General features: G+C 56.2%; 1 pseudogene; it reads right to left on the bottom strand.

The window, feature by feature from the left end:
- Positions 1-1,026: 1,026 nt before the first annotated feature.
- LOC136996285 (adenylate cyclase type 10-like) lies at positions 1,027-27,494 on the bottom strand (annotated as a pseudogene).

Below are 27,494 nucleotides of genomic sequence, written 5' to 3'. Positions count from 1 at the left end.
TGCATTTATGATACTGGAACCCATATTGCTTTCATGTCCCCAGATACTCCTTTACCAGCTATGGTTAACTTGCTTACTCCTTCTCTGCTTGTCACATTGCAATGGTTCATGTGTCGTGGTTATGTCTGAAAGCACACAAGTGACAATTTCTCCTCCGGTGTTATTTCTGTATTTCACACCATGTATGACTTGACCTGAAAGCTGTATATTCCAAGTGACAGCTGAGCACATCAGAAGCTGAGTGCAATAAAGAGGTTTTCTCCCTTGCTTGGTCTTGTTCCTGGTGGGGGTCTGCTTCAGGCTGGGCTGCCTCTTGCAAGATTTTGTCATCTGAAAAGGATGCAAAGGACAGAGAGAAGCGAGGGAAGGGGGGAATTGCAAAGGTGACAAAAACAGAATTGAAGAAAGGGAGCCAGGATAAGAGCTACCCATTTTCTGTTCTCCTGCTCTAGGAAAAGCAGGAAATGGAGACAAAGGACAGAAAAGACACTCTTCCCTTCTCTTCAGAAGTCTTCAGGCAATCATTTGTATATCCTTTGTAATGAATCCATGGCATTAGCTGCCTCCTCACAGACATGCAGCTCGGGGGTATGATTTTATTCAGGCATTGACAGAGGCACAACAGGGAGGGCAGCATGAAGAGGCTATGACCCGGCTCTGCAGTACAGCCACAGGGCAGGGGTCTGCAGGGGGTCCTCAAGGAGCCTAATGAGCAACAAGTCCACCTGCCAAACCTCAGCACTGGTGTGGGGGGATGCTCCCAGCTTCCCCCCCACCCCCCATACACATTTGGTGCCAGTTACAAGTAGCCTGAATTCCTGTGTTTTACACTCCAAAAGGAAGGATGTCAAGACTTGAAGATAAGGCCTGCTTGGGCACCTGGACCTTGAGAAACAAAAGCCTCCTCTCACTGCTGGGCCAGTGTTAATTGCTGTGGTCAGGACTGTCTCCTCCTCATCAGGACCCTGAGAGGTAACACCTGCTTTCACTGCTGGGGCCCCACTGTGGACTGGAATTAACTCCTTCTTAGCCCAGCTCTGGGATCTGTCCTTGGGACCCCCACTGCAAGAGTAAAGCAGTCATTCACAGTCACTCAAACTCCTCCCTTCAGTGCTGAAGAGTGCGCAAGGCAGCTAGTCTACCATTGGGGGTGTTTGGCCACCCCCCCTTACCCCATGACTATGGGTGCGATCTATCCTCATAACGATGAAGGAGAGTTGAACCCTGCAGCAGCCAAGAGCCAGGGACTGCGCCTGCGTGAAGAGAACTGCAACTGGCCTAGCGACTCCACCTGGCAGCTGCAGCAAGGTCTTGAGCTCTGAGAGCTGCAGGTCGCGAGTGAAAGCCAAGGCAGCAGCTGGAGAGTGCAGGGATGTTGTGGCATAGTGGGAAGGCGAAAGGCTCTGGGTGAGGGTGGTGGAGCTGTTGGGGAAAGTCGATGGGCAATAGCTGCTGTTGTAGTGTCCGGCGGAAGGGCAGTTGTCAAAGGTTTTGATTAAGCTATGAAAATGGGACTTTTTCCTGACTTGGCAGCTTAAAGTGATGCCCCCTGAGAAGCTGTGCTGTCTGCTGCTGTGGAGGAAAAGGGTTTTGCAAAGAGCAGGGCCTGAAGTTCTGTACGTCTAGGTAGAGTTGTAGTGCTTTTTTGATGGCTTCTTCTTTTCCTGCAGTTGCTAAGGAGGGAAGGGAAAGGATGGGCACGAATGGGCACAGCCTTCTCTGGAGCAAGGAGAAGGAGGTGAACACATGCTTGCATGCCTAGTCTTTTCAAGCGATTTACTTTTTAGGGTCCAATTTTTCATTTTGTTTCCAATATTGCTTGACACCAGTGTCCTTATTGCTTTCTGCCAGGCCCTTGGTCAAACCTAAATTGAAAAGACAGAGTGTAACCTTCTGCTGGAGGTGTGCATTGCTGTTGGAGAGAGAGGTATTTAAGCATGGGTCTTCCAGTGTGATCGAACTACTTCTAACCGCCAAGTATTTTATAAAGGGCGGGACAAGAGTTTCAGGGATGCTGAGTGCTCCTCTGAAACTGTGGCAAGATGAATCGTCACCCAGAGTGACACTGCAGGCTGCCATGTCCTGGTGTGCACGGGAGCCTCTGGTGGCTCCCGGTGGGCTGGGAAGAGCCCAGAGGAAGTCCCTGGCAGAGCCTGCTGGTGGTTTCCTGTTTCTGCCGCCTCTGCTTGCAGGTTACGGACCTTTGGGCAACTCTTCTCTTACTCTCCCAGGCTGTGACTCCTCTATGCCCTGGCCTGCCTCTCCACTTCTACAGGCCTCTACACTTCGCCCAGCATGCTATTTCTACCCCACTACTGCCCTGCCTTAGAGCCCTAAACAGCTCATCCTTCACACAAGAACTGCTTGCTCAGTGGCCTGTCCCCCTTTCCGCATTCTGTATACTTCCTCCTTCTGTTTGAATTTTGCCAGGAGCTCCTTGCTCATCCATGCAGGTCTCCTGCCCCCTTGGCTTGACTTCTTACTCCTAGGGATGCACTGAGCTTGAGCTTGGAGGAAGTGATGCTTGAATATTAAGCAGCTCTCTTGGGCCCCCCTTCCTTCTAGGGCCCTAACCCATGGCATTCCTCCAAGGAAGTCCCTGAAGAGGCCAAGGTTTGCTCTCCTGAAGTCCAGGGTTGCGATCCTACTTATTGCCCTGCTTATTGGCCAACGGGGTCTTTCCTTGTTTGTAGGTACGAGGTCAAGCAGAACATCTCTCCCCAGTGGCTCCTCTATCACCTGTGTCAGGAAGTTGTCATTGATGCTCTCCAGGCACCTCCTGGCTTGCTTGTGTCCTGCTGCGTTGTCCCTCCAGCAGCTATTGGGATGGTTCAAGTCACCCAGGAGGACCAGGGCCAGTGACTGGGAGGCTTCTTCTAGTTGCCTTGTGCCTATCACCCCCAATCCCGTGGGGCTGCAGAAAGGTAAAACTCCAGCGGGAGAACCAAATTGGCGAAGATTTGCACAGAGACTGGCCTGAAATGGCCCGATGCTTTACCTCTCCCCAGGAAGAAGGAATACTATTAACCCATGGCAACAACTATAAAACTATGGGAATTTACTAATCCCCCAGAGCATTACCTTCTCTGCAGTGCTTTGTGCCTTATTTATCATATTCCTCACTTGATGGAAGCCTAACTGCTAAGAACTTCAAAATGCTCCGACTGTTTTCAATACAGCCATTTGCAGTTTTCCTTTGGAGTACTTGGGACGCTACCCTGGATTGAACTCTTGCCCAAGAACGGGTTAGTGTAACTAACTCTTCAAAATGTGGCTTAGAGTTGCCTTTGCCCCACCATGGACAGGAGGGTTGGGAAAACACTTAAAACACCAGCGAAGACTATTTTGTTTCAGGTATTGACCTTACTAATTGCGTACGTATTGGTTCAGTTCATCTTCTGTTGTGCAAACATTGTTGTGGGAAAGGAGAGAACGAGGCATGATGCAGAATATAGTAAAGGAAGAAGGAAAGGAAGAAGCGTTTGGACTAATGATGACAGTATTTAATTCCTGGGAAAGGATCTTCCCTTTGCAGTGCTGGCAGCTTCAGCAAGTACCTGGAGCTATAGACCTCTGGCTTTGCTTGATTCAGCTGGGGAAAATGTGGAGCTGTCTTCAGCCACAAATCTCCCATGGGGCCTTTTCCAGTGAACCACGACTCCTAAGGGGAAAAAAAGAAAAAAAGAAAAAAAGCCACAGTGAGAGCTGAGAAGAGCAGGCGATCCCCAGAGCTGTCATTTCTGTCTGGGAAGGCAACCAAGGCCTCTCTCAGGAGTTTGTTCCATCCATCAACCAATTTGCCGGGCTGCCAAAGTCTATCAGTGAGGAGAAGGAGAGGGAAGGCAAATTCAGACTCAGCACACGTTGATCCTGGCCTCCCAGAGCTGCCTTAAGGAACAGGGAAAGATTCAACTTCACCACTCCTCAGCCAAGCAGAGATGCTGGGAAGGAGGCATCTTGCTTCCTCAGGTGTCAGTCCAGCCCCACCTGGGGGAGGTACATCGCAGCTGTCTCTGCCCTCCTGTTGAGCAGGGCTACTAGCCCCTACCAGCTCACCAGGGACTTTCAGCACATGCCCCTGAAGCTCTCTGGGGGCTTTCCCTACGTGTACCTGCTGGAGCACAGTCTGGCCCACCGTCTGCTACAGCATGCTCCTCTGCCCAGGAAGCACCTCAAAGGCACGGATGAAGTACTTACAGTGCTCATCTCCAGCCAAGTCTTCTCCAGGAGGTTGCCATAGTCTTCACAGGCTTGGAGGCCCTGCTTGAGGCACAACAGGCTCTGCTCTTCATTCCCCAGCATGAGGAAAATGTAGGCTTGCAGGTGGTAGACTCTGGGGTAGAAGACGGGGCTTGTAGAGCACTGAGAGAAAACCTCTTCCGCAAGCTGCCCAGAAAACAACAGAGAAGCACGTTGGGAGAAGTCATAGAGCTCAGCGACGGCTTGGCACTGAGAAGGCCACCAATTCCCCAAAGAGAAAAACCAGCCCTAAAGAGACAAGGAGTGCACAGCTAGCAAGGCTGAGATGCCGCACAAATCTCTCCTGAGCCCTAAGACCTCATATGGAGCAGGCATTTCAGCAGAGCTCACTAGCTCATGGCTCTGCAAGTCTCTTCTCCTCTCTTGCCGACCATTCCCACAAGGGAATTCTCACATGCCCAGGAAGAACGCCTTCACCTGACTGCCTTCTTTTCCATCTCTTGCTGACACCTTTGTGAGAGGAGTCTTTTGCCATGTTGCTCTCTAACCCACTACCCTCTGGCACTACCCTGACTCCATGCTGTCATGGCTGCTTCGACCTGCACAGGTCAACCCACTGCTGCTAGCAACACAGCTTTCCCTAGAGTCCCCTTGCAACATGCGCCTCCCCTTCCTCCTCATCCCTCACCCTTAGAGCCCTGGTGCAGCTCTCACGGGTCCTCGCCGATCCGTGCTCAATATCCTTTTTCAGCACCAGGCTATGGCACTCCAGGAGCCGGCTGCACGCTTGGCTGGCCACAAGGGAGGCACCAGTTCTCTTCAGCAGCCTCTCGGCCTTTTCAAAGGGCTTCTGGAAGTTGTCCCACTGCCCAAGCCTTGCAAACCTACATTGTCCAGAGAAAAACACACACACACACACACACACACACACACACACACACACATTTTGTAGAGATGAGGAAGTAATCAAAAGGTCTCCTAGGCTATAGCCTCCAGCCCCAAGCTGGCTTTCAGAGGCAATGCATCTTATAGGAAAAGGAAGTTACTGGGAGCATGTTGGGGCCGTGTTGGGGCCATGGGGGGGTGAACTGCAGTGTGTTGTAGCTCCTCTTGGTTAGCATCACTCAGAGCAGAAAAGGGGAAAAGGAAGGCTGTGGCCAAATGCCACCAGTCATCCTTCCCTGGCAGGGCTCCACAGAAGCACATCCCGGAGCTCCTTGCCACCTTGCTCACAGTGCACGGCTCCCCCGGCCCCTTTCGCAACAGTGCCCCAGAGATGGCTGCCTTGGTGGACATGCGATGGGGGGATGTGACAAGGCCAGAGCTCCCACCTTCCCTGCCACAATCACTGCCTGGGCCTCTCCGCACTCAAAGCAAGTCTCTAACTTACCAAAGAGCCAGGCACGAATACAGTCCAAGCAGGATGCTGCTCTGCAACTTGAGAATGCAGTTGGCTTCGTTCTGCTCGACGAAGCTCCTGCACTCTTCAAATGACTTGTACTGCCACCCTGCAATACAAATGGGTCTCAGAGAAGCAGCACCTCCCTCCCCGGCCTCGACTTGCCTCAGGCATTTGTAGCAGCAGAAGGCTCAAGCACAGCCGGGGAAGTTCTTGGCAGGCAAACCACTCAGAGGGCAAGCAAACCGCACAGGAAGGATGCAAGGGCTCAACTTCTACCCTAGCTCCTCAGGGCTCTTCAAGCTCCACAGAAATGCCCTTGAAGGCAAGGGCAGAGAACATGAGGAAGGAAAAAAGAGAACTCACAACTCCCCTGAGAGCATTTTCCATTGCAAAAGCTGCAGCTTTCTACCACTGCACAAAGGCATGCTGCCATTGATCAGCAATGACAGGGACCCCAGAGCACAGGCTCTTAGGTGCCTTCTGCTCAGGCACATCCCAGCACTGCTAGGCCTGCTTCCTGGGAAGCCAGAGCAGAGTGAGTCGGAGAAGAGGTTTCAGAAAGGGCAATCTCAAAACACAGCAAGGAAAGAGGATAATTAAAAGCTTTGTGAAATTACTCTTTGCTCACATGTAGAAAATGGAAAAAGAAAAAAAAAAAGGAGGGGAAAAAAAATCAAGAGACAAACACACATGCACACAGCCAAAAGGCCAAGGACTCTGTCGAGGAAGTAAAAGGATTGCTGGGGGCTCTGGGGTCATTGTTATATCAGGAGAAAAAACACTTTGGCCAGCACAATTGTTTCCGTGTTTCCAAAGGGTAGAAGATACTCCACAAGTCTTGTATTGCCGGTTCCTTTATGCCTGCCCTGGGGGGGCTCTGCCTGTTTAAATCTTGGACAAAGCCACCAGTTCTGGCCGACAAGTCCAGTATGGCAGTCTTGCCTGACCAGGAAACAGGTGGGAGTCTTTGCAAGCCTCCTGGCTCTCCGGGACCTGATCACTGAGGACTCACCAGCATCAAGCAAGAGGTCTAAGCAGCAGGAGAAGAAGCACGCCTGCCCAACGATCCTGTGCTCTCCAGACACCTGCTTCTCTAGCCTGCGCAGCACTGCCTCACATTCAGGGTACCTGGGGAGGAACACGATGAGCCTCCATGGAGCGTCTCCATGGGGTGGGAGCCCAGTCAGCACCTCCAGACACTTCTGCTCCCCTTCCCAGCATCCCTCTCTGCCTCGCTTTCCCTTCTTTGCTCTTTCTCACAACTCCATCCAAGTTTCTCCATCAGACTTTTCTGCACTCAAAGGTCAGCCCCCTGACACTGGGCAACCAGCAGTCTCTCCAGCACCATGATTACCTCATCTGGAGAAAGAGCGCTGTGAAGAGCGTCCTGAGAACCACGTAGTCCAGGTCGGGCTTCTGCAGCTGCATGCAGAGCCTCTCGGCGCAATAGCCTGGGAAGAAAACAAGCAGGCTCGCACAGGCTCTCTCTGCAGAGACTCCTTCTCACAGGCAGCGGGGGCAGTACCTACCTACGTCGATAGACAGGGGCAGATTTCCCAGGCTGAGGGTCAGATGGGACAGGGCCTGGGCGAAGCTGGCAGTGTTTAATACCCCTCCTCCAAAGAGCTGCACGTCAGCGCTAAGCTGCATGGCCGTCCGCCCGTATTGCAGCCACTCTTCCCGGCAGCCCAGGTTCTGGCAGCACAGCGCATATTCCAGGTAGGAGAAGAGGACCTAGAAGGGTCCAAACAGGACAATGCACAGGACTGAATCTCTCCAGGGTGATTCTCTGGCCTAGAGGGGACAGGCCATAAACCCAACTGCCAGCTTCTCTCTTCTCTTGTACTCCCAGGGCTCTCACCCATCCGACAAATGGCTCTTGCTACTGCCACTGCTAACTGCAGCCGTGTCTAGGCAGGGGCCCCTGTGTGTTGCACACAAGCATTCTCAAGAGCCACAAGGAAACGACAGACTACAGAAAGTGGTGCTGGCTTAAAACCAGAACCAGCTCCACGCTTACAATTATGAAACAAATCCAAGGAGAGGAACAACCAAAAGGAACAGCAACCCACGTCTTCTGGAAGTTCATGCAGAAAAGTGCAGGCACACGTACATCTCTGTCATCTTTGGGCTCTTCTTGCTGCGGGCAGGCCTGGTGGTACTCTTGCCAGGCCAGGGGAAAGGAGCTATGTCAGAAAGGGGTCTGCTGCTGCTGCAGAGAGAAGGCACTCACGTGACTCGCATCCTCGGACTCCTCGGCCGTGTTCACCTTCATGAGCCCTGCCAGGCGGGACAGCCTCCGGCTGCTGCAAGTGCTTTCCAGGCTGAAGAGCTGCCACAGTAAGGACAGGCAGTGGTTTTGCCGGAACAGCCAGGGGAGCCTCTCCCTCCTGCCACACAAGGGAAACTGCTGGGCCACAGCCACTAGCTGCACAGTGCAAAGTCCAACGGGATGGCGGAAGCAGGGGGACGGAGGGGGCAGCTGCACCTCCTCGCAGGAGGGCTGCAGCGATGCAAGCGGGAGAACCAAGCAGTACCACTGAGGAAACAGGACTGCTAAAGAGGGTGTCTTGGCACTACAGCCCAGGCAGGCCAAGCAAAGCTGGGCCCTGGGAGGAAAAGGGTCATTGCACAGGAGGCTTGCCCCTGGCTACAGCCTCCGAGCTTCCTCATTCCCACATCTCGCCTCCACTTACCCCGCCAGGCCCACCTCCTGCTCCCGCCAGCGCACTCCCTTCCCCTCTCCAGCCTCTACTCCCTGCTAACACCTCTCTGCTCCCACTCACACCAGCCCCCATGCCAATGCCCCAGGAGCTCCCCATCACAACCCCCAGCTCCTCCATTCATTAGCCTCCAGCTCCCTCAGCTGCTTTCCCCCTGCACACCCCACAGCCTCCACACTTATGCATAGAAGAGCCTTTGGAAACACGTTCACCAGCACAGTCCACATAACATGTGCTGACATACAGCCCTGCTCTGGAAGACTTGCAGCGCAGGGTAAAAATCGGACAAACTTGCTCGCGTGACCTTCCTGCCAGCGTCTCATCAGAAACGGGTCACTCAGAGCACTGGTCCCAAGCTCAAGCATCTGCACTGCCTTTAAGCAAACCAAATGCTCTCAGCAGCACCACCAAACACAGCTGCAGCCCTCACGATACAAGCCTGCTTTTTACGCAAATGCATGCCTCGCTCTAATGCTTGTACACACGGGAATGTCAGGCTCCGTCGTTCCCCATTCTACCCAAACCTCGCTACTTCGTGCCTCCGTCTTGCTAAGACCGATGCATCAGGCAAAGCCTGGGCTTAAGCCTCGGCAGGTTGGGGCCTAGATGCCCACGACCAGCTATGAAATGGCTCTTCCTTCCCTTCGCTTTCCCTTCTGCTTCTCACCCTGCCTCCTGATGAAGGGAGGAGTCTTTGTTCTTCTTGTGAGAGGCATGCTTGGACTTCTCCAGCACAAACTGCAAGAAGGCGCCAGTGGAGGTCTTGGGGAATTTCCTCTTCAGCAGCCTCAACGCCTTCCTGATCTTTTTCTTCGCCAGCTCCATTCGTCCCATATTGTAGCAGACCTGCACAGCAAAAGGGCTTTTAAGGCAGTCCCGTTTGGCATGAAAGGTCACCCCAGGTCAGTCAAGCAGCCCCAGGCACAGCAGAGAATCCTGAGCCTCCCGCCCTCTTGGGAACACTGAGAGCAAGGATGCTGGGAAGGGTCCCAAAGGGCTCCGATTCAGCAGACACCCAATTGCAAGTCTCTGGTGGAATCAAGGCCAGAACCTCAACTGCTTTTGGCCGGAGGGCGAAGTGGGCCCAGGAAAGGCTGCTGAGAGCAGTCGTGGCTAGAAATGCCAGGGATAGCCTCCCCCACCCCCCAGGAAGGCATCCAACTCCACCCACCAGCAGAGCCCACAAAAACCTCCCTGTCACCTTACCTCCCCTTGGAGGCTCAGGAAGGTGGCTTCTTCAAAGCACGCAAGCACATTTCCTTTCTTAGCCACCGAGTTCCTCAGCGCTTCTGCTTTGTTCAGGGTCAGGAAGGCCTTTGAACAAACACACAGAGTAGCTGAGCATCGCTGCCAAGCCTGCCTCCAGCCCCATCCTTCCCGCTTGCCTCCAGCATCTCTCTGAGGAGGGCCTGCATCTGGCCCGGCGATGCCCACCCGAGCACAGTCACGCTGCCTCTCATACCACGGGCACAAGCACTCCCTCCTACCACCTCTTTGGAGGTGCACCTTGCGCAAAGGGCCTGCTTCACTGCCCTGTCTCTCTTGCCACAGGAGAGGCAAACAGGAGGCAAACTCTGCGCCTGACCCCAGCTATTCATACCCGAGTCCCCACAAAGGCATGCCCCCAGGCATGCCCTATTGCAGTGGGGAAATGGGCTTGCTCAGGGCAAGGCACTTGAGAGGACGCCATGGGCAAAGGGGCTCTGGCGAGCAGGGCAACTCACCAGGTAGTTGTTGCAGATGTGCAAGTAGGCAGCCGCACCCTCCAGCAGATAATAAAAGGCTCTGGCAACATTGCCCATTGCCATGTGATGGTGAGCCAAGGGCACAAGCACCAGCTCCACGATGGCCTTGCAGTTGCAGGAACACACGACACCGTGGGTCCACAGGGTCTTGCTGGGCACCTTACAGATCCCTTTGGTCTTAGCCAAAAACCGCTCTGCCGCTCTAGTCAGAGACAAGATCACGGAGAAAGAAGACACCAAAGAACACGCTAGCGTCACCAACACTGCTCTTTCAGCCTACACTAATGACACGTTCTAGCACAGCATGAGGCCACGTGCACACAGGCATCACGCGGGGACCATGGGTTTCACAGCCTTCCCAGGCATGCTGAGTGAGCTCGGTCACTCATTCTTTCTGCCCCACACAACGGTGACCTGCACCCAGAGTTTCCCTGGGGCATTCCAGGTTACAATTGACACCATCGACTCCTGAGTGGGCAGGGACCCCCCATCCTTGCCCTGTCTTCCCGCTGTGCTCCTTCCTCCCTTCCACTCTTGCCTTCTCTCCTCGCTCAAGACCTTTGGCTCTCCCCTAATGGCAAGCAAAGCCAGGACAACTCACTGACACGGCACTTTTTGGCAAGATTCGTTCCCTGCCAGTGCAGTGATGTCGACCAATATACTGGGCACTCGGGGGAGGAGCCCTGGGGCCCCAGAGCACACCGACAGTGTGCTCAGGCAGGGCAGAACTGGCATGAGGAGCAACAGCTCCCCTTTTCAGCGCTGGCAAGCTATTTGTTTGGCTACAGCTGTAGCAAGGAGGCATGAGCACAGATCCTGTTGGGGCCTTTGCTGACCCTGCTCTGGAGGAACACTGCTCTTTTAGGCAGCCAGAGAGACCAGCTGGCATTTCGGTCACCTTCTACAAGCCACCCTGCTCCCAAGGGCTGCTTTGCCTCTGCGCAGCTTGCAACATTGCTCTCGAACAGCTAGAAAGCCAGGGCTGCTCCACTCTAAAGTGACCAGCATCACTGGGATCCCACAGGCTTCCTCAAAGATGCTCACTTCCATGGCCATCTCAAGCCAGCTCCCACAGCTGGGGGCCTGCTCTTTCCTAAGCCAGAGTCACAACCAGCAGCCCAAGCTGGCGCGACTCCGCTTGTCCCCTCTGCACACCCTCAGCCCACTGCCTTCAAAAATAATCTTCAAAACCTTGTCTCCTCACCGAAAAGTCTCCTCCAAGAAACTCTTCTCTTTCTGCCCACCATTTGCAGCATCTGCAAAGAAAGCACGGGGTTAAACACCTCCTCCCTGCACATGCACAAAGAGCTGCTTCTTGCCATTCTGGAGCACTAAGAGAAGGAGAGGAGAGCCAAAGGCACTGACGGCACCTCCCTTCCCGGCCCCTTCCCCTGAGATCTGCCTTCACTGCGCGGCTGCTATTTCTCCAGACTTAGCCCAGCTCGGCCAAGGGTGCTAGATGCACTAGTAAATACACCTCAGCCTGCTGAGCCGTGGGTGCACCCCGAGGCTCTGGTCTCTGCAAGGAGATGGGCTGCTCTCCTGTAATTCTGGGGAAACGCAGCAGGACACTCAAGGGCAGAGAGGCTCTACACAGTGGCCACATCATGTCTCTCGTTGCACACCTGTGCTCAGTGGAGAACTGAACTAGTCCTACAAATGCAGCTGCCCTGCACTGAAAGCATCCCCAAGCTTGTGTGAAATGGCTCTGCAGGCAGGCCTTGAGATAGAGGAACACTGCAATTACGTGTGCAACAACAGTGGGCAGGGCCCAGGCTCCAGAGCACGGCACAGAGCGTACCCGTAGTGGTGGGGAGCTCATCCCTCTTCATCTCCTCGCTTGTTGCCTGCGAGGCCTCCCAGCTGCGCCAGTAGCAGTCGCTGCCATGGTCCTCACAGCTCTCTGCCTCCTGGGTGCTGCCGATGGCAAAGCGGTGGAAGGCAACAAAGTCCCCTCCGCCGCAGCACTGGCACTTGTGCACGTGCCTCTCCAGGAAGGCCACACACTTGCGGTGCATGGCCACCCTCTGTCCCTTCGGCCACAACTCGTAGGCAGCCTCCTGCAGCAGCGGGGCGCAGAAGGCCAGCACACCAGATTGCAGCCTCGCCATCTTCTTGGTCTTGTCCATGGATGACTTCTGGGCATCTGAAAGGCAACGGGGCTTCCCATCAGCCAGAGCTGGGGCCAGAGCTCAGGGACACCACAGCTGCGCAATGAAAGACAGGCCTTGGAGTGCATCCTTGGCAGGAAACCAGCTCTCCTGCATTCAGAACCTCGCGGCCATACAGCGAAAGGGCCCAGCTTGCCTTCCTCAGACTAGCATGGCCAGCGCAACAGGCTGCTAGCCTGCTCTCCCTGCCAACAGACAGTGTGTGCAGCTGCGCTCCAGGTGGGAGCTGGGGATGCTGCCAGCAGCAGAAGCAAGACACAGCCAGCTCTTTCTGCCCGCTCTGCAAGGCACTCCCAGCCTCCTATGCTCCCCCCTGGGCTAGGGGGCAATAAAAATCCACCGCACAAAATCCTGCATCTGCACACTGCGGGAGGCTGCGCAAGCATGTCAGGGCTTTCATACCCCTTTCCCTGCACGTGCTGTGAGCTGCGTTTGCAGGCAGGAGAGCAGAGGGACTCAGAGCAGCTCACTGCAATATTGCCCTCCAGCACAAAGCTAGTGGCACAGGCTAATCTGAAATGGACTTGTCAGAGCTTTTAACAACCTATCCCTAACACCCACGGTGCCCTGAGCATTACACACCTCCACTGGGGCAGTGCAGCGTGCTCTGGGGAGCCCCACCAGGGACATAGCTGGGGGCAGCAGCAGGAGCCTACAGGGCTCCCGGGCTCCTGCTACCACCACTTACCACTCTCCTCCTCCAGAGAGGTGCCTGACCCCTTGCTGGGAACACTGCTCTCTTCTGCCACCTTTTCAGCATTCAGCCACTTCAGGATGTTGCATCGCACCAGGTCACTCAGCGCCTTGTTCATCTTGGACCTGCTCCACCCGGGAAGCATGTGGAACAGCAGCTCGGTGCTAAACAGCGGCCCTAGGATGGCTGCACACTTCAGAACCATCTGCTCCGAGGGCTTCATGCTGTCCAGCTCAGCCAGCGCAATCCCTGTCCAAAACAAGCCACAGCTCTCTCTCTTGCCCACTCCCCAGGCTCAGGCTGCACAGACTGCATTAGCTGCAACACCCGACATGGTAGACTTTCCCCTTCTTTCCTAGGGACTCAGCCCCTTGGGCAATCGCAACGCAGGGCACATGTCTTCAAGACGGCTCTGCTCCTACTCAAATCACAGGAAACAAGGTCGTCGGAAAGCAGAGACGCTCAAACGAACGCTCCCCCACCACGGATGAGCAGGGCACCATCCAACACATGCATACATCCCGGGACGCGGCTTGCCAGCTCTAGGGTATATTTATGCCCACAGGGCACACAGACAGAGAGCCCTTCCCCCACCACTGAGGCCGACTCAGAGCTCCCCACAACCCTTGCCTTCACTTGGTCACACAGGACTTTTCCCTTCTTTGACAAAGCAGCTCTTGCAACAAGAACACTTTGGAAACTCGGACTTTTCTGCCACCTGCATTCTGCCAGGGCTCAGCTAGAGGGCAGCCATGCTCATTCACAGCTTCCCATCGAGCACCCCCTAGAAAGGGGGATTTCTGGGCCAGCCCAGAAAACAACAGGCAAAGAGAGATTCACAAGATGGCTGTGGTTGCTGTTCAGTGTCTTGAGAGCAGCATGAGCTGGACAACTTACAAACAGAACAGTAAGGTGAGAAGCCTAGTTCAAAGCTCAATCAGAGCCAAGTCAAATACTCCCCAGCAATGCATTTGCTCTCGCGGAGAAGAGCGAAACATTACAGTGTGGCCCCAAGAACTTCTTTTCTCCTATTCTTCACTGAGAGCAGACAACACGCTCCCAGGTGGGCCACACCCAGGAGGGGAAAACCACTTCGCACAGCCACAGGCATGTTTCTCCATGGAAAATCTAATGGGACCAGAGCAACCTTCCCAGCAGAGTCCCAGAGTGCAGAGGGCTACCTCTGCAGCACATGGATGCCCAGAGTTTCCAGCTCATGCCTCGGGAAAGGGACCCAGCACCGCCGCCAGTTGCCACAGCGGGGCTCAGCCCCTCACCTTTTAATGTGGGGGGAAGCATGGTGTTCTGCAGGGTCACGTCCGGTCTGATGGTGCACACCCTGCGGTCCTTCCCCGTGCTGGAGCTCCACGTTGCTGCAGTGGTTGAAGCCTCCATTACAGAAGCTGAGTGGAGCAAGGGAGCAGGAGAAAGCCATTAGCAAAGGGAGACAATTCATGTCATGACTTCCTGCTTGCAAACATTACCAAAGCCACCTTAGCTAGGACAAGGCCTGCGTTAGGTGGGCAGATGCACTCGGCCTGCCCCCAACACGGTCGCTAAGAAGAGCAAAACACTGCCCTTGCATACCTTTGCTTCCAGAGCCCTTCCCCAACATTTCCTGTTGCCAGGCAGTCTTCCCAAACACTCCCAAGTCAAAACTTCCAGACTTTCTAGCTGGGGAAGGAACACCTCAGGACAGAAAGCAGCAGTGTTGCTACCGTTCCAGAGCCAGGCACATTGCCAGTGCTCATCCAAAAGGGCAGGTCACTCAGGGCTGCTGCCAGAGCCATGGCAAGCTGGTTGGCATTCATCTCCAGGTGGTGTTACCACTGCCTTCTTCACTTAGTAGCACCTTTGTGGGGATTCACACTTTGGCATTCAAGTTTCCAAGGCCTGTCCCTCGCCTCCGGGTGGGTTTGGTGACAGGCTTCTTTGCAAGGGACCCTTTTTGCCTTTTGCCAAGGTAAATACATGCACATTCCAATGCCTAATAAACAACACACATGCGTCTGCTTGAGAGCAGAGTTCTCCAGTGCAGCCCAAGAATTTGGAGTGGGACTGAAAGTGAGAAGGAAGGGATTTTTCCACAGGTCAGACAGCAGCACTTTAGAGGCCCCCATGAAAACCCCCCCGCATGGGGCATGCTACAGGCAAAAGAAATGTGCCCTGCTTGTGCCTAACAGGGCTCTTGTGTTTAATCTCTCACTCTCTTTAACCAGAGGATCCCCAAAGCCAGCTTGCGGTCATGCTGCTCTGCCTTCACCTGCCCTGACCCCAGACATTGCACTTCCTAAGCAACTGCACTCAGGGACAGAAATTGCTCTTCCCTGCCTCCTGACGCATGCTTCAAACTACGCTTTGGCCTACGAGGCAGAGGAGAAGCACAGCAGGGGCTCAGAAAAGCCTGAGTCCTCGGCCCACCTGCTGATGAAGACGGTTTTTCTGACCAACAAACACTTAGGGTGTGGGCAGGAACGTAAAGTGCGCCAATGACATCTACCCATATCGTGAAGATCATGGGCCCAGCAGGAGCTCTCCTTTCAGCGGCGGACCAGGCATTGCTGACTCCAGGGATCCATTTTCCTTTCCCTGCCTTCAGGTTTTTTCGCTAACCCACTCAACTCTTCTGGCCCTCTTTCCGTTCCTCTAAATCCCTCCCCACCCAACATCCTTTAGCTCCCTCCAGCCTCAACCCTTTAGCATTCATCCCCCAGCAGGTCTTACAGCAGCTGGCACCGGGGGGCATTGATAGAATCAGTCCAGCCGTGTGGCTGTGCACAAGGAACACTGCAGCCACGGGACTCACAGTACTGGGCCAGAATAAGCACCCCGCTTCATACAGGTTCAAAACAAGAGCAGCGCTTAGCTTAGTGCCAGGCAGCATCTCTTCTCCTCCTTTGAAACTGGCTGCCACGGCACCGTTGCTTGGCCTCTCAAAGACACCAAAATTCCCCAGCTTCTCCTTTGGCTGTCCCAGCAGCAAGGCATGTACAGACCCACACCCCATCCACACCAAGCTTTGTATGGCTGCTAGAGCTGACTGTTCCTAGGTCACAGGGGAACCCCCAGGCAAGAATGTGCTGTGGAAAATGCACCACAGCCGCTAGGCAGGCAGCCACAAAGGTGCTTACTGAAGAGGCTCTCCCACTTGTCCTCTCGTTTCTCTTCCTTCCCCAGTGGGTGGAACAAGAGCAAGTCGTGGCAGTTAAGGTAGCACAGCAGTTCCTCACAGTAATAGGGGATGCCATAGCTTCTTTGCATCAGGAACCTGCAAAGGAGCAGATCCAGCACTCACTGACACAGGCAAAGTAAGGCACATACACACATTCCAGATGGGCGCTGAGCCACTCAGGCCTAACGCAGGAAGCAACGTCTTCACCACAGCTCCACCTCACTTCTGAAAGGGCCACGACTCCCACTGGCTTTGGCATCTGAGCCACCCAGAAGCTACAGCCTTTGCTGGAATCCACAGGAAAACCATCGTGGACAGAGCCCAAGGCACAGAGCAGTAAGCCTCGTCTTTCCTGTCCCCAGCAGCCTAGATCCTCTCCGGCACCAGGGAGAACCTAGGCCCCAACGAATCACCCCCACAGCCCCGCCACACAGACAAACGCCTTTGCCACACCTCAGCCATGCCAGGGTGCAGGACCACTTCCTTCCTGCCTTCCAGCGCAACACAGGCGGCCTGACACCTCCTATGCTCTGTGCCTGGGCAGCTGCCCACTCGCAGCTCACAACTGTGAGCATCTGACACTGGCTAGAGGCACTGGCCCTTCCAGAAGCCCTGCGCTGCCTTTTCTAGGGGTTCATTCTCTTCTGCTCCCTGCACAGGTTCAAGTGCTCAGGAAGAGCTCAGAGGCCCTGCCTGCGACTTACGTCTCTAGATCCTGGGGTATGCTGGCAACTCCAAGGGCCTGGCAGGCTTTCTGCACCACAGCGGAAGCCTTCAGCCCTCCCAGATGAACAGAGGTTGTTTTCTGCAACTTCGGGATGTCTGCTGCAGCTTTGCAAAGCCTCTGTCTTCTACAGTGACCGGCAGCGAAGCCCATCACCATAAAGATCGAGACATCCCTGAGCACACTCCACAGAAGACTCCAGGAGAGAGAGTCGATGCAGTGGGCATTGTCGATGACAAATATGATGACTTCTTCTTCAACAGCCTGAAACAAACAGCTTGCTCTGGGTGCATTCTGATGGGTTCTCAAGTAGCTTCCACAGGAGCAACTTTGGCCTCTCTCTCTCTCTCTCTCGAGAGAGAGAGAACACTGTGAAGTCCCTTTCCTCTCCCCAGCTACTTAGGCATTCAGAATCTTAATGACTTGCAATTTCTCTGAGACTTCAAGGTCTCTCGCGCAAGGTGGTACAGAAACACAGAGTTGCTTCTCCCAAGCATGTGCCCACCAACTTTACAGGAGGAAAGTTATCAGGGGTATGGGCAGGGGTGCTTAGGCTCTGAAGGACAATGACTCAAGTACATCGTCCTCCCGCCAGCTCCCACCACTCGCCTCCAGAACCCTCCACCTGCAGGGCTATTTTCCTTTTCTGACCCACGATGGAGAGAATAGTTCACCTTCTGCAGCACTTTCTTCAAAACCGCCTCCAGCTCCAGTTGCCTTTGAGTGCCACTCATCTGGGAAACCGCCTTCGAGAGGGGAAACTGCCCAGAAAAGCACAGTCAGAGAAACAGCCTTTCAGGGGCTTTCAGCACACCTACCCACCACATAACACCAACCCAGCAAAATGCCTCTCCTGGCCTCAGCATCATCCCTCTCCCCATCACAGTTGCAAGGAGACACAGGGCAGACATCACCTGGTGCCTAGAACAGAGGCCCTCTGAGGCCTGAGGGTCTCTAGCAGAGCTCCTGGGGGTGGGAGGAGTGAAGAGCTTGTTCTCTCACGATGGGAATCTCAGGAGGGAGCAGACCACTCACGCAGCAGTCAGCTCAACACAAGGTCATCAGCCCCACCTCCAAGCTGCTCTTCAAAGCCCCTTCCAGGGTGCTGAGCAAGACATCAGGAACTACGTGCACCAGCCTGGCACCTGAGCTCACCCCCAACAGGGAGCCCCCCCGCTGCACCCAGGAACAGAATCCTGTGCTATATCCCCCTGCTCTTGCCACCAGCGAGTGGAGCGACTCCCCATCAGAGCCTCCAAATGACAAAAGCTCACAAGCAGCCCTTTGCCAGGGCCAGAGAGGGTCTCGCCTCTCACCTTAACGAAGAAGAGTTCATTGAGGAGGCAGTAGCTGCTCTCTTGCATCAGCCCCTGGAGCTTTGCCTGCAGGACAAGCTGTCTGGCACCGCAGGATTTACAGGCCTGGAGGCCCAGGGCCATGGCCAGCACCATACGGACAGCAGAGTGGACCTGCTTCAGGTTTAGCTCCGTCAGTTCCACGGCTACTACCCTGCCATGCAAAAGCAAAAGGGACTGAGACTCAGAAAGGCATGCAAAGAGCTGCAGACTTCCAAGTCAAAACTAGGAGAGAAGAGACACATCATCCAGGGCTGACAGCAAGGGAACTCTGGACATACAGCCCCAGACGCACTCTTCATCCACACACCTCAGAGCGCTTCACAGAGGGCCAAGCTTTTCCCTCTTCTTACAAGGAAAGGGCACAGAGGGGCAATTCGTGCCAAGCCCCTGGCAGAGCCACCACCAGACCCTGTGTCTCCACAGCGCTCAGCACTCCCCCCCTTGCACAGCAACTTGCCAGCTGAAGCAGCAAGGACCGAGCAAGTTGGGCCTTTGTGTTTCCACTCCACAGCTTCACAATCTGCCTCCTACACCACAGGAGGGAAGGCTTTGCTGCCCCAGTGGGCCTTTGGGATGAAAGCCCGAGGGCAAGCAGCGTTTCTCAGGCAGCCCCTGCCCCCCAGCTTTCTTCTCTTTGCTCTCAAGCTGCATGAAAAGCACACAGCTTGAGCACTTTCCTTCCCTTTGGGCCTGGCCCAAGGATGCAAGAGGAACAGCATTGACTGCACAAGCCACCTCTAGCTCCCTCAAGAGGGAGTGGGAGAGCATGCAGCTGCTCCTAACCAGGGGCTCCTGGAGGCTTTTCTGGGATGCTGCAGGCCAAGGGCCAGGCGCACTAGCAGAGGGGCTCGAGGATGCCAGGAACATCAGTGGATGGGCAGGGGAAGTGTCCCACAGGTAGCTCTCCAAAACACTCACCTGTGGCCAGCAGCCTGGCCTAAAGAGGCAAGCTCCGTGAGTAAATGGCTCTTTCCAGAGCCTAGCATGCCCTCAAATGCTAGGATGTGGCTTTCTTGACGAGCCACGTAGGCTTCCAAGGCACTTTCAAAGAGGGCAATCTCCTTCTCCCGACCTGTGAAGGCAGACAAGAAAGCAAGCTGCTGGAGCAAGCTCAAAAGCAAACAGCCGTGGGCGTCCTTCCCTCTTGCTGCCACAGCACCTTCCCTCCATCGCCCCTGCGAGCCTGCCTGCACCCAGGGCTCCTTCCCACCCAAACAGCTACACTTTTGCAGCCAGGCCTGCCTTAGAGCACTGACAGGCCCACCTCCCTGCCTCACTCACGCCACAACTCCCATGCCCCCTTTCCCTCCCTGCCTCCCTGCCCACAGGCAAGGGATCTCCTCAGGCATCCTCCCACAACTCCCCACAGTCACCCAGGGCAAGGTCAGAAGGGACAGTCTGACTCACTGCAGGCCCCTAGGGCCCAAAGAGATGCAGAACATCTCCTCCGTGCACCACAAGCAACAGAACACTTCCCACCTCCCTGCAGCTAAGGCAACATCTTCAGCCCCCAAACAGCTGACAACAGCAGCAGCAGTTACAGGCATCCTGTGTGCCCTGGCATTTCCACAGCAGCAGGCACTCCTCACAGGAAGATGCCCAGGTGCTGCCAAGAAATGAATGCTCGGGACTACAAGGGAGAGAACCCACCGCCAAAAAAGCGCTGGCAGGCAGACAGACAGAAGGAAAACTCCTTCCTCATCCTAGCTATGTGCATCAGTTTAGCCCTGAGCCTGGGAGCAACTGCATGCTTGAAAGCTCCCGCCATGCTAGCTGTGGAGCACAGCAGGAAGCACTAGGCACCTCACCCTGCTTCCCACCTCCAGCTCTGGCCCAACCCCAAACCTATGAACCAGCTACGAGCCAAGGGATGCACCAAACCCTTATGGCCACTGCAGGCAACACCATTCCTCGCAAAACCTTCTCCATTCCCAGACTGCTTTGAACAGCTACCAAGGGCAAGAAACTGGTGTTCAGAAGAGCAAGGCATTCACCTACCGAACAAGGGGCCATATGCAGACCTCTCCTCCATAAGATCCAGGCCAAATATGCTAGCAGAGGAAGAGAAAAACAAAAGTCAATGAAGCAGGCAGAAGCTGAGGATGGAGAGCCATGCGTGGAGCTGAGGATGCACTCCCAGCTACCGCTCTTCTTCTGAGCGCCATGGTATCCTGCCCACGCTCCCACTGCCAAAGTTCATGCTCACCCATGAGAGGGGGCAAACACCAAACAAGCACCAGCAAAACTTTTGGCACAAACAAGCCCAACGGCCACACTGCAACAGCACACTGTATCAACACGCAAGCACCAGAGGCCAAAAGCAAAGACAGGAGAAAGAACCCAGGGAGGACCGTTGGCGAGCAGACTGCTTTACCACGCGTGACAAGCAAAACAAGCCTCTGGTCCTGCAAACTGCTTCCCTGTGGTTTGCTCACAGGAAGCAATTTATAGAAGGGCAACAGATGCTATCCAGGTAAAGATGAGGAATAACAAGCTCTCGGTTCAAGCCAGGACGTGCAACAGGAGCACAAGGGTCATTTAGTTGGCCAAGACACCAAGCGCCTGGCATCTTGGGCTCAAGCTTTTCTGTAGTTTCAAAGAGACGGCCAATGCTAATGTTCAAAACGTCATCCAAAGAGAACCTCAAAGCCTGTCCCAGAGGAACAGCTCAAGTTCCACCAGGAAGTGAGTCCCAGCCAGCCACGCTTTCCCAGGGGAACAGCACTGACCAAAAGCTTTCCAAGAGCTTCCTGCTTAGAAGCAGCTGAGAGAAAACCCCCTCGGTGGTTCAGAAATACCACTGCATTAGTCTTGCACGCAACCAAGCAAGCACAGAGCAGAAAGTACAGTTGGAAGCCATCTGGACAGGGGCTGACAGGCCACTCTGTGCCTAGAGACACCTACGAGCCTTCTCCACCCCTACTGCATCACTCCCACTCTCCCAACAGCAACAGGCCCCAAGGGGAACAGGCAAAAAGCACAGCCACGCTATGGCTTTCCATCTTCTCAGCCACAGGGGTGGGAGGTGTGGGCAGGGCGGCAGCTCGGTCTCTTTCCGCACAACTCCTCTTTGCTGACCAAGGCTGGACCCTGTGTGCCACCACGCCCCCAGCCAGCCTGCTCAGAGAGGACACTCACAGCTTCTCCGACATCCCCAGGTACTGATAGACAGTGCCAGGATCGCCGACCCCCTTCATCTTGGCCTTCGGCAGCTCCTTGAAGTAAGACTGGGGCAGCCTGGAGGCCGCGTAGGTCGCTGCATCGCAGGACACCAGCCCAGGGTAGTGCTCCATCAGCCGTGCTGCCAGGTTCACCTTCTGGCCCATGACTGCCGCAGAGAGAGAGCACGCATTGACGGACCCAGGAGACCAACCCGCACCACCCTGCCAGGCTGACGGCTGCATCACCGCCAGCACAGGCAAGAGCCAAACCCTGCTGAGCACGACCGAGAGGAACGCCAAGGCTTGGAGCCCATTCCCCCGCCCCACAGTGGGACCCGCTCAGCCTCTGTCATTCCTGACGGGCCGCAGGCCAGGCCCTCGTCCCAGCCCAGCGCACATGGCCCACAGCTTCTTCCCCGGCACTCTGCCTTGTCCTTCCACAGACCCAGCCCAGGCACCCGCTCCACAGACAAACACCTCGTACCTGTGTATTCGTGCCTCACGCGGTGGCCAACGACTCCGCAGAACGCCGTCCCGCTGGTGACCCCCACGGACACCGCCCTGACGCACAGGCAGAGTGGCAGGGACTCAGCAGCGCCCGTGCACAGTGCTGCCTGCCCCCCTCCACCCCTTCCCCATCTCCCCGCGCACCGCCAGCCGCCCCGGCAGCGCAGGCCTCGGGGACTGGCAGAGCTCAGGAGCCGGACAGCCCCAGCTTGAAGGGGCTGCGGAGAGCAGCCCGGCGGTTTGGCACCCTTCCCCTAAGGCCCAAGAGCTGCCACGTGCCCCAAATCCCCTCCCGACACAAGCAGGCCCCAGCACGTCTCCTCAGCGGGCGGGGGGGGAGGCGGCTCTCTCTGCACCCCGCCTGCAGCGACAGCAACTTCGGGCCAGGCGCCGCGGCCTGGTCCCGCTCCACACGCCGGGCACCTGCAAGCGCCTGCCCCTGGCCCGCAGGAGGCCGCTGCCCTCGTGGTGGCTCCTTCCAGGGCCGTGAGTGGCCTGTGGTGGCTGCAGGAACTCCCCTGGCTATGGGGGGCGCACCCCAGGGCCATCTGCCACCTCTCAGGGCACGGCCTCCTTCCCCCCAGCGACGGTGGAGGCCAAGCTGGAGGGCACGTCTCTCCGAGAAACCACCGCCCACCTCACCCCGTACCGTCCCGGGCAGCATGCCTCCCCACTCACTCAATTTTCCTCGGCCTTGTGGAGCAGGCGGTGGAGATCTGAATCGCGCTTTCCAAGGCGTGAACGCTCTCGCAGGGCAGCTTTCCTCCAGGGAGGCCAAACACACACAGCAACGTGCAGCCCTGCCCAGGACAGAGGCAGCACACCTTGCCACAACGCCTGCAGCAAACCCTTCCTGCCCTGAGGCTCCAGCCTCCGCCCAGACCAGCAGAGCCTCAGGGCAACCCCAGGCCAGAGGTACCAATCCCAGCAGCGAGGCAGAGCTGCTTCTCCTTTCCCCACTGCTCTACAGACAGAGCCGCTTCCCTCCGCTCTGCCACCCGCGCTTGGGCGCGGGGGCACTGCTCCCCCACGCTCACCTTATCGAACATGGAGATTTTGTTGATTTCACCCTTGTGAGGACGGAGGATCTCCGAAATCAGCACGCTGCTGTCCTGGATAGCCTTGCAGATTTGGGCTAGGTTGACCTTGGCAGCAAACTGCAGCCTCACAAAGAGGCAGGTGACCGGCCGCAGCTCGGATAAGCACGCCAGGGGCTCTCCGTCGTCAATCTGGAAGACAAGAGCAGGGCACCTTCAGCGGCCCGCTCTCCCTGGGTGCTTACTGCCTGCAGCAGATACCAAGGCAGAGCACACAGAGGGCCAGTAGCAGGTGCTATCAGAGGAACGAAGAAAGCCTCCCCGCAGTGCAAGCAGGCATCAGCCTTCGCAAGACAGACACAGAACCGGACAAGAAAGCACTAGGCAGAGAAATGTCTGCCGACAACACCACACCTTGCTGCAGGTATGCACACAAGGGGCCACCCTCAGCAATGCTGTCGCGACTCCAGAGGAATCTCTCGCTTATCACAGGGTCATGGCCACAACAACATCAGTAGGAAATGCAGAGGGCAATCCACCTCCCGCCGCCCGCGTCTCTCTGTGCAGGAGCACACAGCGGGCAGCTTCCTGGCATGTGTAGCACAGTGGACCCGTTTCCCCAGGTTCTCACCTAAGGAAGGGGGCATTTTCTTTGCCTTGTCTGCTTTCTTGAGAACTCCCTCTCTGCAATGCACATCTCCTTCTCCCCTCTCCCCAAAAGGCACCTCCCAGCACCTGTGGCCATACCTTGCGCAGAACACTTGCTGGGATGTACTTCCTCAGCACTTTCCCCAGAGTACGATGAGGGGCCAAGGTAACAGCAGGTCTCAGGATGCCTACGCAAGGAAAATACAGGCGGTCACTGGCAGGATGGCGCTACGAGCCTGGCTACGGGGGCCTTGCAAAGCAGGGGCTGGCACTGCAACTCAGGGAGAAAAATTCTTCGCCCTTTGCCCGTGTGTTCTTCCTGCAGGTGCTCAGCCACAGCAGTCCCCTGGAAGCAGCAGCAGGAAGCAGCCAGTGCCTCCGCTGGAGCACAGCAGGGCCCAAGGCACAAAACCTAACTGCAAGGGGGAGAGGACAGAGGCCGTTCCTCACTGGCCCCTCAGCAAGCCAGTGCCCATCTTTCTGGGCAGGCACAGAACAAGGCAAAGTTGGCACTCACCTGGCATTTCAGGAGAACAGCAGTTCAGCCGGGCTCGCGTGAACTTGGACAAAAGGTCTTCACGTTCCGACACAGACAGCCGTTGCATGCCTGTAACCTGAAGGCACACGCAGCAAAAGCACTGCCATCGGCCTCCCCAAGAGTCCCAAGGCCCCCTCCTACGCTCCGCTGTCACTTCCCAGAGAAGGGGAGAAGATCTTCGTGTGTCAAGGCCACCTTGCTGGATTTGCGCCGGGACAAACACTGGCATCGGCAGCACACGAGCTGCGCAGCCATCGGCCAAGCATCTCCCCCGTCTCCAGAACAACTCCATGACCCACAGAGGACATTACCAGTAGGGCCAAATCCTGCCAGTCCCTCCTGACCCCACCTCAAACCCAGCAAGCACAGTCCAGAGCTAAGCCTCAGCTGGAAAGGCAACAGCTACAGCTGCCCACCTCCTTTTACAGCTACAGCTCCCTCCACGTCCATCTCCTCAGCCTCCTCACACCTTCCTCCCTCACCGCCACCTCCAGCTACTCAAAACCACTCGAGAGGCCATCTCACCCACCTTCACAACTCCTTGGCCTTTCGCTCTCTTGCTCTTGACCTGGTTCTGGTTGCAGAGCTCCCAGCAGCTGGCTGACAGGATAATTTCACTTGCATTTGCAAGGTTTTGGGCCTGCCAGACTTCACCCACGGCCTTGCCAAGGATCAGGAAGCGCTGCTCCTTTCTGTCTCCAACAGTCAGCAGGGACATGTGCCCTGCAGAGATCCCTGGGGAGAGACAAGCACAGCTGAGGCAGAGAGCACTTTTACCTGCGCAGCCTCGCGCCGCTCAACTCTTCACAGGCTCAGTTTGAAGCTCAGCCCTGAAGACAGGCTCCTTCTCTCAACTGCTTCAGCTGGAGGTGCCCATCCCTCTTTATGGAGTCAAGCTTGAGTATCGACAGGGAGGGGGTCCTAAGCGGGGGCCTCCTGGCAGAGGGCCTGAAATGGGCGTCTAGAAAGAGGCAAATGAAGCTGACACTGACAAAGTCTTCACGGGCCAGGGCACCTCTTGCGCTTGCCTACCGCAGAGGCCCAGCACACCAGCAGCTTTGCTGGCCATCTGCTCAGGGTGCATGCAGGCAGCTTGTAACCGGCTGCCTGAGAACGCACAAGAGCCTTCCAGGCAAAAGGCTTCCACTGGCCCCAGGAGGCATCACAACTCTGCCTCAGGGGGCAAAGCACCCTGCAGCACTGCACAGGGCCATGGAGCCTCGCACGGCGCAGCTAACCCAGTACTCCCCGTACCTAGCTTCATTCGGAGCTTCAGACCCACGGCTGTGTCACGGATGCTGTACTTCTCCTGGATTTGCCAGCAACACTGCAACACCAGGCTGATGGTGTCTCTCAGCTGCGTTTCTCTCGCTCTCCACAGCACCAGCACAGCATCCCCTGCGGAAACCAAGGCAACGGGGGAAGGCTCTGGTGAGACCTGACACTCCCTCACCTGCACCCACCTGCACAGACAGCAGAAACCAGCAGGCGTGCTGAGGGACATGCACTTGGGGGAAGGCATCCTCCTCAACTACAGCACCCTGCGCACAGGGACGCCTTCCCCTCTTCCAGGCCAGCTACAACAGCAGACATGCTGGCAGAGGACCAGGGCACGCAGTGGGTCTGCAGCAACACTGGCATCCCCACAGCCACTCCCGCTCAGCACAGAGATGCAAGGGCTCTCTTGACCCCTCGTTCCTCACATGCTGCCTCAAACCTGAGCTCCCAGGGTATCCCCCCCCTCAACCCCTGCACATCAGCGCCGTCCCGCTGCAGCTTCCAGCTTGGGGCCCACGATGGCAGCTCCCCCTGAGCACCTGCGTGCCAACAGAGCCACCCCTCTGGGCTTTGCCAGCTCGCCGCTCACTCTGTCCTCTTCCCTAGCATGCCTCTTCAGTGGCAGCAGACAAAGCTAAGGTTCGTTTAGAAAGATATACCTGCAAACTTCAGGATGTCTCCTCCAAAGCCCAGCAGCTCTGCAGGCAAAAGAAAGAGAAGAGTTGCCTCTATGCCTTCTTCAAGGAAGCCGCAGAAGAAGGCACTCTGCTGCCAGAGGAGCACAAGGGCAGCAGTGCATTGTGGGGCACAATTCAGGAAAGCACAGCTGCAGCCTCTCTACTTTGGTCACAGGGACCACAGCACTGGTGCCTGCAGTACCGGGCCCTGCAAAAGGGAGCTAGGGAAGGTAACACACTCATTTGTCAGCACCAGCGTCCCCATGTCACTTGCACACTGATACTGGCTGCATGCCCCCCCACTCCCCTGGGCCCCAACACCAGCAAAAGCTTCCTCCATCGCAAGAGTCCAGCTGCTCTCGGTGGTCCTCAGGGCCCACAGAAACGCCCAGCCTGCACAAGGAGGCAGCAGCAGGCTGCCCAGCACACCTCTCTCCTCTCCCAAAGAGCAGGCTCATGGCCCCATCGCAGACAGTCCTGCAGAACGGCACTTACCCTCCAGAATGTCACCCATGTAGTCATTGAGGGTTTGCGTTAGCTCATCTGCACCCTGCTCTATGCTGATGCTCTGGCTAAACTTCTCTGTCAGAGCAGTGAAACCTAGAACAGGGACACACAGGCACACAGAAATCAGGAAGTGCCTACATGGCCCAAGGACCTGGCAGCCAGCTTCATGCTCCCACCTCAGAGAGCCTGCACATTACATCTCGCCCTGACCTGGCTGGTGACAACAAGCCTTGACCGCCCAAGAGAAACCAACACTCTCGCACTGGCCGCTGCTCCTGGCAGCGTGTGTCCCCCCACACCGCACAGCCTGGAGCAGGTGCCCCTGGCCCACGCTCTCTTGCAGCCCATGGAGGGCTGCCTGGCACTGGGTGCCTCCGCCGAGCTCAGCTAGCCGACTCCTGGCCTCTTCCAGTCCCCTCATCTTCTGGAGCCCCTTGCTCCTTGGGACGTCAGCTACCTCTGAGCTCTACTTCCGCCAAAGCGGAAGACGTCAGCAGCAAAGAGAACTCCTCTGATCCATTCTCCACCAGAGGTGGCACCAGGGCTCCAAAAGGCCCGAGGAGTCCCAATGCCTCATGTCTCTCACTTCTTCTCAACGCTCACCCTTCACAAGCCTTTGACCCACCTGACACATCTGCAAAGAGCAGTACTCCATGAAAATTCTGAACGCAACCGGTTTCGTGCCTCAAGTCCTCAGACAAAACGAGATCGGGGACGTAAGCAGCTACTTCCCCCAGTCCTGAGCAGTGCTTGGACCTTCTCTCCCAGGCACAAGACATCGTCAGCACCCTTGGGGTACACGGGGTACCTCGGGACAAGACGACCGTGCCCAGCAGGGAGCAGGACAGGATAGCACGGCACCACGCAGGGCTGCGCAATAAGCCTGGGCCTTGGGAGGGGCGGCTGGCCCTCTGCCACCAAGGGGCGGGTCACAATCGGCTGGCAGTGACAT

The sequence above is a fragment of the Apteryx mantelli genome, unplaced genomic scaffold, assembly GCF_036417845.1.
Source record: "Apteryx mantelli isolate bAptMan1 unplaced genomic scaffold, bAptMan1.hap1 HAP1_SCAFFOLD_33, whole genome shotgun sequence".
Classification (NCBI taxonomy): Eukaryota; Metazoa; Chordata; class Aves; order Apterygiformes; family Apterygidae; genus Apteryx; species Apteryx mantelli.
Note: the sequence above shows the minus strand (reverse complement) of the source record. Positions and strands in the feature narration are given on the sequence as shown.